This window comes from Mycteria americana, chromosome 3 (assembly GCF_035582795.1).
Source record: "Mycteria americana isolate JAX WOST 10 ecotype Jacksonville Zoo and Gardens chromosome 3, USCA_MyAme_1.0, whole genome shotgun sequence".
NCBI classification, from domain to species: domain Eukaryota; kingdom Metazoa; phylum Chordata; class Aves; order Ciconiiformes; family Ciconiidae; genus Mycteria; species Mycteria americana.
The window spans coordinates 9137230-9152230 of NC_134367.1; positions in this window are offsets into that span (position 1 = coordinate 9137230).

Here is a 15001-nt window from a genome sequence, read left to right on the forward strand (position 1 = left end):
CACAACGAGAAAAAGAATAGATAGAAAATCCACTCTATGAACTATTTGACAATACATAAGCTTCTGCCTTCGTTAGGTACTGCAGCCTGATATGTAAAGAAAGAAGCATTATAGGAAGAGCTATTTAGGAGGCCATATCATGGAAACTGCCCCCCCCCCCCCCCCCCCCAAACTGAACTGCTGGTAGACGTGTAACCACAGTGCACAGAGCCCTCCTGAGGGATGTATCTACAGGCATGTCCTTGAAGCTTATTTATAAAAAGATAGGACTATAAGGAACTGCCATATTGGATCAGACTTACTGGTCCATTCAGGCCACCTTTGTCTTTGGCAAGGGCCAAAGCCAGCTGAGTCAACGAACATGCAGGAACGTTGCAGATGTGTCCAAGGAAGTCCATAATCACCAGAGTTTGACTTAAACCTTGGAATATTTATTCCTTCCAGCATACTTTTTTACGTTGTTGTTAAAAGGAGGGATATTTTTGTCGTCAATAAGAAAGCAAGTTCCTCTTTGGGTTTTACTAGACTATTGATCTCAAGACTGCTTTGCTGCAGTGAGGTGCACAGTCTTATCATGTACTGGATGAAAAATGATTACTTTCTATCAGCTTTGAATTGATTATCTTTCATTTTCATTGAATGTCTCCTTGGCAAAGGAGAAGAGCCAGCAATCTGCCTTTTTGAACAATTCATTATTTTATACACTTTTATGTAGGCTTTCTAGGTTTTCTAATTTGCAAAGTCAACAATCCCAGTCTTTTCATTCTGATTTTACGTAAGTGACCTCTGTGCTCTTAATGATTTTCAACCTGTCTCTGAACATGTAATTTTTAGTAACTTTTTTGAGATGGCAGTGTCTGATTTAGATACAATATTATAATGGCACATCATTATTTCATATACTGGCATTATGATTTTTCTTGTTATTAAATTACATTTGCTTGTTTAATTGCAATTGCAGTCTTTGCTACATGGTCACAATTGTAACCGATCTCTTTCCTAACATAGTTTAAAGCAGTGTGTGTAGTATGTGTAACTGAATTTCTTTCAGTTTGATGCATATTACTTTCCATTTTTCAGCGGTGAACTTTATTTGCTATTGTGTTCATTAATCTAAGATCTGTATAGGTTAAGTTTCTTTGAGAATCCTTGAAATGGTTCCTGGTCCTCAGTTATGTAAATAATATATTGTCATCTGCAAATTGAGATGCTTCACTGTTCATCTTCCTGTTCCAGGTGTTAATAGGTATGTTAAATAATGCCAGTGACAATGTAAAATCTCAAGGCATCTGCTGTTAAATTTTTAACTCAGCCATTAATTTTTACTTTGTTTTCTGTCTCTTAGCCATTTCTTAATTCACACTGATACTTTGCCTCTGTATGACTTTCTAAGTTCAGTAATAACATGTTGTTAGCAACCCTGTCAAAAACTTTGTGTAATCAAAGGAATCTTTTCCCCTTTCTTGATAATTTATCGACACATTCAAAGAATATTAATAGAGTAGTGAGGCATGGTTTCTCTTTGCAGAAGTTATGCTAGTTGCATATTGTCTTATCATGATTTATCAGGTAGCACGTTATTCTATATGTAAAGATTATTTCAAAAAAATTATCAAGTAAAGATGTAACACTTTCCAGTGTATAGGCCAAGCCTTTTCTAAAGTATAGGGGCAGTGTCTGCAATCCCACAAAACTGTAATGGAGTAGCTACCTTGAAAGATTTTGCTATCAGCTCAGCTACTTTATTCTTAAAATCCTTGGAAGACTTGAACTATAACCTCTTTTGTCCAGAAAGTCAATCAGTACAAAGGGAGAATCGGTATGAAAAGGAGTTTACAACACTGGTTCCCAAAAAGCAAAATGCACCTACAAGAAAGCCGAGGCCTTGAGCAGAGCCCAAGATAATAAAATCTATTCCTGATGAGATAAATGTGATCATTTCTCTGATATGTCCTGCGCATCAGCCACCTTAAGAAAGGGCGATTGTAGCATCTCCTGTGGGAGCGCCTGGGGGTGAGAGCTCCTGCAAAATGCACAAGTCCACTTAGCAACCAACACCTTGAGCTGAGAGCACATACAGCTGCCTGCAGACTGCTGAGTCTGCCTACTAACCGCCGCGGAGAATTTGGAAAGCTGGTGGTAACAGCAGAGCACTAACCTGTTTCCTTGGGAGAATATTTTCTCCTCACCTTCCCTGAACCGGGGCGACCGAGGTTAGGGATGAAGTTCCATCTGGACTCCACCATCTGAGATGCGATGGAGCATCCTGCTGGCTGGTTTTTGTCAGAAATGCTCTGATCTCCTGTTTGGCTCAGATTTCTTAACCTGTTTGGCCTTGTACTTTGCTCTTTGTCCTGGAGAGGCCAAAGAGCTAAATTTGTACTTACTGTGAATGGTATTTTAGAGGAATGTTTTAAGATGACCTACCGGACCCAGATATTTGGTCTAATAAAAAAAATTTTTGTTGAATTACTTTTTAATCTTTCTTTCCGTATTTTAATTAATGTATATGGTGCCTAGAGCAAAGGAGGCCAGGCCCTTCCAATTAAATTGAAATTAATAGTAATAAAAAAAATACAGAAGAAGACAGGAAATAAATCAGAAGCATAAGGATCGAAATACATTACATTCTTCTTGGCTTTCTCCTACTATATGTAGGAGTGCTAAGTCCATGCCCAACTTAAAATATATTCTGGAACACTGTCAATTTTCTACTAATGGAAAACTGCAGAACACCCCAACTCTGTGGTGGTCCCGTGGCCACATTAAACTAGGTAATTAGAACTTTCTCCAGCTGAGCTAGCCACTAGAAGGAAGATACAGCTGTGTTTTAAATTTGCCACATTGTGTTTATTTTCTTGGTGTTTTGTTTTGTTTCCCTGATGACTTTTTTTTGACACAAATGATGCTGTTTGCAATCCAAAGGTCACCCTCGTGTGTCTGAGAAGAGCCTCTCTGACATGAGTGGATCATCTTGTATGAATAAGAACATCTATTACAAACACTTACTTGTCATATTGGATCCTAAATGCTATTGAAGCAACAGTTGTTCCTATTTTGAAGACAGGAGACTTGAAGAAACATAGTGGGACAAAAGACTATATAAAAATAGAAAACCTTCTGTGTGAAGTGTGTGTGCCAGGGGATTATTGCTCCCTTTTACACAGTCCTTGACTTATACAGACACGCAAACACACAAATAATCACTCACAGTGTCATAGGCTACTGGCAATGGGATGCTGAAAAAGACACTAACAAAAATTAGTAACATCACAAAAAACAACAGAAGGTTTTCAGAACAACATATTGTGAAAACTGTTTTGCAATAATGTAAATTGTGAGTCTTCATGCCCCAAAGTAAAAGGAAATGTTCATTTTTAAATCAGTGCAATAGGAGTTTTGAATATCTTAAGTAAAAGACAGTGGTGATAGGAGTTACAAAACAGTAACTTATTTTAAAAATGTTCATATCTCACTGCCTGAAATGATCACATAAATCTGTTTTTAGATGTAACTTGTTTCTCAGAATTGCTGAAAATATAACACACAGTGAAGTGTGTGTGTGTTCCCAAAAAGGTGCAGCAGATCTGTGTCCTGGAAGACCATATTCTTTGGTGAGGAACATAAATCTCAAATTACTACCTCTCAAAGCAATGTTACTCTAGATTATTACACTGAGCCCTGCACGTACTGGAGCCTGAGAGGCTGAAGTTGGGGAATGCCTGGAGCAGAGGCAGGTGGAGTAGGAGTTGTTTGCAGGTTCTCCATTCTCTAATTGATATTGCAGCTATCGGTATTAGATTTATGTAACTCCATCACAGACCGAGAAAATATAATACAAAGATAATAACAAAATTTTGGTCTCTTTTATACATTGTCTGTGTGCACGCCTCTGAATTTCTTCTTCTGCCTTACTTACATCCTCTTTCATTCTTCACAGGCTTCTTAAACTCCTTTCATGCTGTCTTAGCAATACAAACATAAGATTTTCTGTCTCTGTAGCTCTTGTCATTTAGAGCATCCTTCCTATATCTCTTTATCTTTTTGTTGCTTCATTTAATTGGAAAAAACATGTATTTTCTCCAGGCTCAGAAAAGCCTATTGTTCAGCCACCCAGGACAACTTAACAACCAGCCTGGACAAATGTAATTTAATTACTTCTTCCTCACTGGCTAAGGTGCTGACCTGCATTTAAAGATCTTGGGTGTTCTCCAACCTCATGCTGAAAAGAAAACTAGCTTCCACCTCAGTTTCTTTTAAGTGCTGCCTAACAGCAGGAAAAGAAAGGATGGCTTTGTTCAACCAACCATTTTCTCAGCTTCTACCTCTGTCTTGTTCGCCAAATGCGTCTCCTTAGCAAAATAATGACAGTGCTGACATACGTTGCAGAAGAACCAAGAAAGCTACAGTTCTTTGCCAGGAAGCAAATTTACAGATATTTTCTTTGGGAAAATCACCTGAAAAGAACATACCTAGCTTTTAATTGATCTTTAATTCTGTTTCAAAATACAGATTATTTTTGCAGCTTCATTTAACTCCAAAATAGGTTTTAAAACATCAGTTCCTTCTGGCCCTCTCCACCAGTGATGACTGCTCAGGGACCTTGCCTAGAGTTTCAAGATCTAGTGGGAAGAAATCAGTGACCATATTTCCTTGTCCCTGTCACATCCACTAAGGACCCAGAAGTAGTGCCCTTCCAATTCCTGGCCTCTCTACAACCAAGGCAACAGTTACGGTACTTATTCCTAAAATATGGACTCGGTTTGACAGTTAGTTGAGTACAACCTATTCCTGAAGTGAGAAACCACTTAATCTGTGGTGACCACTTTATTTCCAGAAGCTGCAAGACAACTTGCCTGGTCAATTATCTTCAAGATGGGAAGAAGATATTTTGAAAACAAAATTCTGATTCCCTGATTCCCCCACCCAGGAGGGAAATTATATCTAAAAGGAAAAGTAGCTTAGAGGTTACAGGGCCTGCCTTGGACTTTTTGGAGGAGAAATGGCATTCCCTGTCAGTAATGTCCTCCGTAGCCTTGGTCAGCCCCTTTGGCTTTGTCAACCCCACAGCTCATGCAGACAATTGTACTTGAACTGGCACAATTTGTAGCTATCGTGAGTAAGCTATTTTACATTACAATCAGATCCGGCGGTAATTTAAGACCACAGATCTGTCTCAGCCTGTGTTCATAGGTGCATTTAAAATCAACCTTGTTGAAATCAGTGGCATTTAGACTTCCAAATGACTTAGTCTCGCTGGCTAGCTCCAGGCAGTCGGAGAAATGTGCTCTGCAGTGCACCCTGCGATCCCGGTCCTCCACCCCCCCACATCTGGGGTCTGGATGGGGTATGCCATAGCCCCTTCCAGCCTCCAGGCTGGGATTCCCTTTATGGTGAGCGTGTTGGGGCAAAGGGACAGTGGCAATGGGATCATGCAGTGTACTTCCCAAGCTGCCAGGCTCCCCCAGTTCAGATACAGGTCTCAGTGACTGCTAAGGGAGATGCTAACACTGCCTTCTCAGTCTCACAGCTGCATGGGGAGGAAAAATCCATTAAAGTTTGTGATATGCTGATATACTATGGTTCTGGGAGCCACAGAAGTACCTACAATAGACAGCTAATTGTTACAATTTTGGCAGTACATCCCATGATAAGGCACACTGCGAGCTCTGTGAAAACTCTTTTTTTAATAGATGATTTACTAAAGCTATTCAAAAAATACAACTTTATTGTTTGGTGTATTCCAGAAGCCTAAAGGCCCAAATTGAGAGCGAGAGCCTGTTGAGCTTCATGCTGTCCAAAATGATATTAAGAGATGTGCACACATTGCCCTGATGAGCTGAGTATATTAGCCAAGAACGGAGGATGTTTTGTCATTGCAGTTTTATTGATGAGATGAGACTCAGGAATATGAAGTCTAACTCCCAAGGTCACACAGCAAGACTCAGCACAGCTAGGACCTGAATCCACTGCCACACCAGATCGTGGTCAGGCACAAGACTATCCTCCCAGTCCTCTTTTAATCTTTTTAAATGCAGATAAATAAGTGCTGAATTCCAGTTGCTCCCAGCTGTTGTCAGAAGTATGCATAATTGATCATCATTTTTCACTGCATTTTACTGGTTTTGCTTGGAGTGTCTGTACTGTGTGATGTGTTAAAAAGCATTGGAAGCCTGTAGTCATGCCTTGGTGACTTGATGAAGTGGCTACATTTATATGGCAAACTAAACAGTGCTAAGGCCAGATACTACCAGTTCTCTAAAACAGGGTAGCTGCATCCGATGTGCCTCCTGGGAATGGACCATAGCCCATGCTAACTCCTAAACTGTATCTGCAAGGGGGTTTTTTGGGAGAAAGCTAGTTAGCTTTGGGCAAAAGCATGCCACACGCTGTTCAAACCATTCAACAGGACGGACTATTGGGCTCCAGGGCCTGTGCCCCAGCACTGTTTAATTTAGAAGTACAGATGTAGCCAATAGAGTAAGTTTAGGTGTCTTGAATGTAGATTCTTTTTGTCCTGTGCATATGCCATCCTCAGACAGCTTCTGTTGGGTTTCTGTGCTTTCTATCAAGATAATGGCTGAAGGAGTCAATGCTGAGATTCATCCATATTCTCCAGGTGGCTTTGAAAAGCCAGCCCAATTTTTAGGACAGAAAAAACAATCTAAAGAGAAAGAATATGAGATAATTTTAGGCCTTTGGCACTATGATTGCTTCAAGCGGCGCAAAGTTGTAATGAAAAACTATGTTCTCTTGTGCTCACACACAGGCATAGATACATGCAGGGAAAGTATGTAACAGATATAACAAGAAGCCTAGTGCTAGTTGGTAAAAAATGTCACATTTCATAGCTTTCACATAATAGCCATCTTTTTTGAAACTGCAATACAACATCCAAATGTCAGCCTACTCTGGGTATCTTCAAATCCCTTTCTGATTTTTTTACGTGTTATTGTTCACTATATTGCATTTTTCATTTCCACTTGCTGTGATATCATGGCATTTGATTTTGTTCTGGCCAAGAGGCCAAGAAGCTCAATTCAGTGTCAGGTGTCTCATTGGTCCATGGATTTGCCACTGAGACACTGTGGATGATTGATGTAGCAAGTGTCCCTCCTTGCATGCAATAGGAACCCATAACCCCCACTAGGAACTCATTCTCCACCTGGTTTGGGGCCAGGAGTACAAATCTGTTCTCATGCTGATGTCTTCTGACTCTGTGACCCAAAGCCTTTGTACATCTTTGTCTGGGTTTTTTGGGGTTGGTTTGTAGGTTTTTTTCCCCTTAAAGTTTTAATGTCAGGGGACCTTCTTTAATATATTTCTTTCACAGATGAAAGAAATGAGCTCCTTATTTATTTTTATGAGAATGTATGTAGCTTTTTCATCTTCAGATTTTTAGCTGACTAGTACCTTTATATATAAAGCAGCATGGCACTCTCCTCCTTCTACCCTTCTTAATGGAAAAGTAAATGCTTATTCTTTCCTCCTACCTGATGCATGCCTTCGGAATACTATAAAGATATGAACCCGATGGAGTTTCTAAATTATAAAGCAGGAGTTCTTTTATATTACCGTGAACAACAACTGGAAATCTAGTTCTTTATAATAAGTTATTTATTCTCCATTTTGAGGTTTTATCCACACCCCAGGAGGTGGGCATGTATATTTCAACAGGTGCTGCATCAAGATTGCTATGATACTCTCAAACCATATTAGATTGTATCCAGTGGAAAGAAATGAATTTGAGAGCAAGACTTACAGGCTGATGAAAAACGAAAATCTTTTCTCTTGTTGAATGCAAAATTTTCTATTAGGTTCATAGCTGTTATCAGCATCAGCCTCATGTAAATACATATTTATGATCTAATACGCAGCGCTGACAGTATGTCTGGGAGAACAAGTATCTATGTAGTGTACTCTGGCCAGAAAATTTACAGAAGCTTCCAAATCTTCTGAAAAATGTAACGGTAGAGTTCAAAAGGGACTAAGGTGGTGGGCAGGAAAAGGCATTGCAGTAAGACCATCACACACCATGGTTATTTGCTTGCTTTTAAGGTAAAGTAAGCACACCTCTTTCTGATTCATGACAAGAAGTCAGGAGGGACAGAGGCATGGAAAAGAAACAATATATGATCTTAAGGGGAGAGAGGGCATGTGATGTTGGAGGAAATTTTTTTTCTAGAATGAGTGGTCCTTGATTTCCAGCAAATGCAATCCCTCTAAACCATAACTTTGTATTAAGAAAGAGTAAGTAAGACTCTAACGAGATGTGTGTTAAAGTTTCTGCGTACGGCTCATATAACCCACCTTGCCAAAGTACACAAACACTTCATAATCTTCAATGCTCTTTTCCTTTCAAACCTGGGAAAAGCTTTTGTCCTCATCACTGCAGATGAAGCACACAGACAGAAGGGGCTATTTCCATGCAGTGATTTCAGATGGGGCATGTGATGCTTCTTACGCTGTGTCCCTCATCCATGCTCCTCTCGAGGTCCCAGTTCTTGTCTTCACATGAAGTGCTCCCTTTCTTATATAGCCATAACATGACCTGCAGAAGAGAACAACCTCTTAGAAGACAAGTCTTCTTTTTTCAAATAAAGCTTCAGCCCAGCACCTTTAAAATTCTATCCGGAAATGACATAGCAAAGTCTGCTTCTGAGCTTGCTGAAATTTGTTGCAGTAGACGTGTGGAAAGGACTATGGCAAGATGAGATTGCTGGGATCTTTCAGTCCTCCCACCAATATAGTGAGATTTTCTGCTCTTTCTTTTATAGTTAGCTGCTTTTTATACATACATATATCCACATACATATAAAATATGAAACATATAGTCTAATTTTGATTTTAATTTGGTAAGTGCAGATGGCTCTGTTTCACAACAGCTAAGATCACAAGAATGATAATAGCAAAAGCCTTATGTCTCTGTCTGTTTGACAGAGTACAGGAACCACTGTTTCTAGAGACCATTTTCTCCAGTTGCCTACCTCTTTCCCAACAAATTCCTCAAACTGTATTGGACATTTGGGGCAGATTTCAAGATTAAGAATCTGAATATGCACCCATAGGCAGATGCCTATAGATACTAGGCCAACCTTTATAATCGGAGGAGAGGTAAACAATGCAGTCAGTCAGCCTACAGAGCCATTCAGATGGCCAGCATCTAGAATAATGGTTCAGTTGTCCATGCAGTCATCCAGTGACATCTGAAATGGTCTAGGGTATTGTACCTGCATAGGAAGGCTATGAGGCTGCTTTGGGTCCTGTCCCAGCCCAATGAGGATATCTTGTATAGCAGTAGATGCCAATATATATGCCTGTTCAGCTGCCTAATCATAGGTGTCTGGTGTCATCTCAGGTGTGGTGGGCTACCCTGAACTCCTCTTTCCTATCACCAGTCTTATGGTGTAAGGGTCCTGACCAACTCAGATGAGGTGTCTGGGATTACAAGGAGCTGTCTGAGAAATCTCTGCTATAAGGAGCAGCAGCGGCAGCTCCCCACCCTTCTCTTGGGAGCTGCATTTAAGAAGTCCCTGCTTGACCTATGTTGATGTATATGACCATGAGCAGCCATGCCTGTGACTGGCCATGTAATCTGTTGATTCAGTCCCTGTCCCTGTCCTGGATCTACCTCATCACTGTGGTCTCGTCTGGCAATCTGGGCTCTTGACTAACCCTGGTTACCATTGCTGGACCTGCTATGCTCACCTTGCAGGGGTACCGTAGGCCTGCCCCTTTGCTGGTGAAGTCTCTGCCCTACCTGCCCTGCTGTCATCCTTGCCGCCAGCTCCCCTTCACTTGTGGGACAGCGTCAGCCCTTGCTGCTCCCTGGTGCATGCGATGTATTGAAACCCTGGGACATCTCAGATAACACTGTGTGTAGACAACTGAGTTGGACCTCTGCCTACTTTAGGGTGTACTAAATCACTCTCTAGGTGCCATTGTCTCTGCTGACTAAAGAGGAATTTGTGTGCCCTTCTGAATCTGCAGCTGGAGATATTAAACCCTAGGGCATCTCAAATGGGAGTGGAGACTGGTTATGGGCAACTGAAAGAGCCTACAGTGCCGAATGACCGGGAGAAGCTGAAGTTATTCCAGGTTGTCTCTAAAAGTGGGCAGGCAAGATCAAATGTAGGGAATGACTGAAAGGTGACAAACAGCAGAAGCTTAGAAGTGCACTCTGTCAGACTAAACTGAGTGAACATTTTTGAGAGGCCTTTAAAATTAATTACAATCTTTTCTTCTCTTGCAACAAATCTAGGAGATATGCTGAAACTTTACATAAATTATAGGCGGAATTAATTTTTTCTTTGGGTCAAGGAATCTTTTTCCCTACTCATCTGAAATGTGCAAGGTAATACAATATAGGATTAATGTGTCTTAATGAAACTTCAGGCATACATATTTATGCATGGATTTTAGCATAATGATATACAAAAGAAAATTTCCAGTGAAATAATAATAAAAAAAATCAGATAATCTTTGCATTGTTTTTCTTTCCATTTCTCTTTTCTTTTCTCTTACTTTTGTTCTGTAGTTCAGGGCACTTATCCAGCAATTATTTAAGCCTCATGCCTATTAATTGGGGCTACTCATATGAATAAAATTAAGTGAATACCTAAATGCTCTTCAGAACTGAGTCTTCTATAGCCAGAAACCCAATATGCATGAATATTTGTTTCAGTTTTGAGCATCTGCTCTGCTTGGCCACAGTATCACCCATAGTATTTGTGGGAAAGGGATTTCCTTTGCTAAAACACTTGAGGAAAAGTAATACTTTTTGAAGGGCTGAGAATCCATTTTGGTTTTGACAACTGAACGGGTTTCCCAAATATCTCTTGAATGGCCATCACATGGAGCTTGCCTGGTTAAGAACAGTGGGATTGGTGCAGCTTAAAACTTGGGGCAAGCATGTTTGAGGCAGTAATGTATGTCTGCCTTACTGTGCATTGCAGCCTCCCCAAGTATCACACCAAAAGAGATTGAAGGGAAGGTATAAAATATGCCTGGGGATTGCTGAATACTAATCCTATAGGAAAGTGGCAAGGTGATAATGTGGGAATCCCGTCGTCCTTTGTAGGGTCTGAAACCCATCACTATCCTCTTCTCTTTCCCTACTAGGGATTGTGGAGACCTCCAAAATGCTGTTCTGTTACGGGTCCTAAAGGTCCTGTCCTGCTTTGTACCCCTGTACCCCATGTCCTGTTGGGGACTTTGTGAACCCTCCTGTGCCTTTTTGGATGCTAGAAAGGTATGAAGAGGAAGAAGAAGAAGCCACAAAAGGCGTCCACTGTGCAATGTGCAAAAATCCAGCACATTGGGGACCACCGGACAGTATAATAGGGACATGATTTCTAGATAGGTCTGTCTCATAAAGCAGCAAGGGGAGGGGGAAGAAAGCAGAGGATATGAATTGGAGGTGGGCACCTGTGACGAACAGTGCAATGGACAGGTTAAAATCAAAGCCAAATTCGGTTAGGGCTTGGCAATTCCCCATTCTTCCTTTATGTAAATACCCAGATCCACATGCAAAGAAAGATAATCACATAGAAAGATATCTGCTATTCACCAGTGGTTATTTTTTGTTGGCCTAATTAAATTTTTAAAAAAGTTCAAGCCATTCAGTCAGGAAACGGTGTCAAGTGACATAAGTGCCCTTCAAATCCTGTGAGAAAAGAATTGCAAATAATGAAGGAGCTAAATCAGCTTCCCCCATCTTGGGGAATTTTTTTCACCGAGAAGACTTAGAGAATATTTGCCAGTAATGGCTATGTTTGTAGGAATCAGGGCTCATTTGCCTGCTGTTAGGAATGATGCTTGTGAAACACAAGAGTCACTAAATCATAAGGATCCTGTTCTAAGCTTGTGGGCAAAGCTGTTTCCCATGCACTCTGCAAAGTCATAAAACTGCAAAAGACTGTTCATGTCTAATCTGACCTCTGTCACACAGACAGACCATAGAATTTTATTCAGCAATTTCTGCTTTTAGTCCATAACTTCACAAGTAAGTGGGGTATAGTGGCCTCTTGTTAGTTTTAGGTTGACCACAGGGGTCCATAAACTGCCTGAGGCTGAGGAAAATCTGTCAGGGAGGAACTAGTTAGGGGTATGGATTAAATGTACTTAATCTCGTTTGCAGCAAGGGAATGGTTAGAATGAGGTCTATTCCAGCTGCTGGCTTCTTTAATGTGGAGCCATAGTTATAATTTAATTTAGAGACACATATCAAATCTCTACACTTCATTTCAAGACCAAGAATGGGACCAAGTCTTTGCTTGGATTCCATTTATTTTAATGATGGATTGAGGTTTCTGAGTATCAAATCTGCCTGAACTACTTCTGATGTGACCTAGAAGAGCTGATAAGGGAAGAGAGACAATGGCAAGTAATAGGTAGCTAAAGTTTATCCAAAACAGGACACGTCTATAAGGATGAATATGCTCTGGCTGTGCTTTAGTTGGGTGGGCGCAAGCTGGGTGTACCTGGGAGCTGGTGCGGTACCTGAACTTGTATATCCTTGGAGCTTTAGGGTCAGCTCTGTGCTGCAGCAACAAGACTGGGTACATGACTTTCATATGGGGGGTATCTTCCAAGCCACAGGGCCAAATGCTGTTCTATAAAACTCCTTTAGTTCCATGTATTTAACTGTTGTTACTGCTTCAGATTTACAGTGCTGTAATTTATACTAAATTAAATATCTGATCAAAAGTCTCTGTTTAGAGAAAGAAAATGCTGATGTTTGTCTCTTAAGCCTGGACCACTCTCTTTAACTGTGCAAAGTTTTACCCAGGTATGTTTGACATTATGCATGAATTTCAGCTATTAGCACTGTAAAGTTAGGATAAGTCTTAGGAAGGAAGCATAGGGCTTTTTACTGCTTGCTCACCACAGTTCATAGGCATCTCCTGACACATAAGCAAGTGTACCTTGATGTTAATAACGATGAGGGGATTGTGACCTGAATCCCTAGGCTTCTCAGGTGAATGATTTACCAGATGAGTCCAAGAGATAATTCTGAAAACTAGTGAAAGGTTTTTCAGGAGCGTTGCTTTGCATCTTATCCAAAGCTCTTTTCACAAGGCAGGAAAGTACAGTGATAGACTTAGCTGTGCTGTTACACTAAGGCTGTCAGGGTTTAAGCATCACTATAATGTATCATGAGGAACGCTGTACCACTTGCATTGGAAATGTGTCAAAGCTCTTTCTTTCTCTCTCTTTTTTTTCTCTTGAGCTGCAGAAGACAGGAGCATTTGTAAGCCATGAAGCACAAAAGGCAAAACAAAAGCATTTTTATTACTATAATTGAGAATTTGGAAGAGGGGAGTTAAGTGCTTGTACCTAATTGTACTGCAATTACCCTGTTTAATCCAGCAACAGGCTTCTTTCAAGCCTCATCACTATACCTGTGTAGAAGAATCTCATTTCACCACTTACGAAAGACTTGTCACTTTGGATATTAAGCACAATAAAGCTTCTCATTTCCTCTGCCTCAATTTTCCATACATCTGGGATCATCAGAAAGATAAAGACAGACAAAGCAGAATGTGGCCTCATTAATGAGATTGTACCAAGAATGAATGGGACTCAGTGTCTACAGTATTTACAAACAAGTAAGACACAAGTTATTAGTGTCTGATTGCTTACCTTACCTTCATTGCTCATATGTTCTTTGCTACTGTTGTAAGCAAACTCTTCATCATCTTTAATGTGTTCTCCTCTTAAAACCCAGGCAGAGTGAGGTGCTGCTATGCCTTTTTTATAGATGGAGAAATGAAGTTCAGAAAGATATCTCTGGTCTTTTGAGGATATTACCTTCTATTTAAATCAGCAGGAACAAGGTGCCCACGTTGCTCCGAGGATCTGAGCAACTTGCCCAAGATCATGTGCAAACTGAGCAGGATGGGACCTGAGTTCCAAGCAAGTCCTTTAGTGCCTGGTCTGACCCTCCTAGGTATTACTTATACAGGCTCTGATTTTGTTTTCACTCTCTGTCTGAACAACACAGCTCTCCTTACTCCCTTGTGTATTACATCTATTTAGGAGTGCCTGATATGATCTGTCCTTTCATCCCTTGGTTCTGCGTGTGAAGAACAGAAGCATGCCTGTGTTTCATGGTTCCCCTGATGCCCTCGTCACGTGCTAGCACCCTCTTCCCCTGTGCAATGTCCTCACTCACCCCTCAACAGCTGCTATAAAGGACTCTGGAATACCTTGCTATTTGTATCATGATGAAGGCTGCTGTCTGTCTCTTATTTCTAATGGTTCAAATTATTCTGGCCTCTCAAGACCATGGAGCAACTTGAGGTATACACAGGGTTTTCTGCTGCTCCACTTGCGTGGTTTAAACCTTTCCTCTCTGCCTATGCTCAGTTTTTCTTGTTAGATAATGCTCTGTTTGAGCCTGATGAGATAAACTGTGGTGTTCTCAACACTCTACGCTGGCTCCTACCCTCTTTAGCATTTATGTGCTGGGATCCCACTTCCCTCTGTTATAAAAGTTTGATATAACGTAAGTGCTTCTCCCAGCTCAGAAGGCAGTTAGGTCCTTTATGCTTTTGCTACGCTAGCATATCCAGCCAGTGTCATCTTTACACCTCTTCGATGTATGTTGGACATTTGAGGCTGCACATTTAAAAACTGGCTCTAGCTCAGCTTCCATAAAATGGGGATTCTGCTAATTGACAAACAAACAGACAAACTCCCAGCCTGTTGGTTATTTCTGCATTTTAATGGTAACTCAGTTAATCACTTTAATGGTAATAGAGAACCTTGCATTTTTATAATGTTTTGTTTCCCAAAGGACACTAAAGCACTTTGCAAACTCAGTCTAATCTAATCTATCTCTTCCCCCAATGCTGAACTGCAGATTACTTTGGAGTGAAAAGTGGCTGTCTAAGAACATAGAACAATGTTACTGAAGAATTTGGGATGGAAATTCTATACAAGCAGAAAGACTTACCATATACTCATTGCTATCTTTTGATGGGATGTGGGGTGCAAA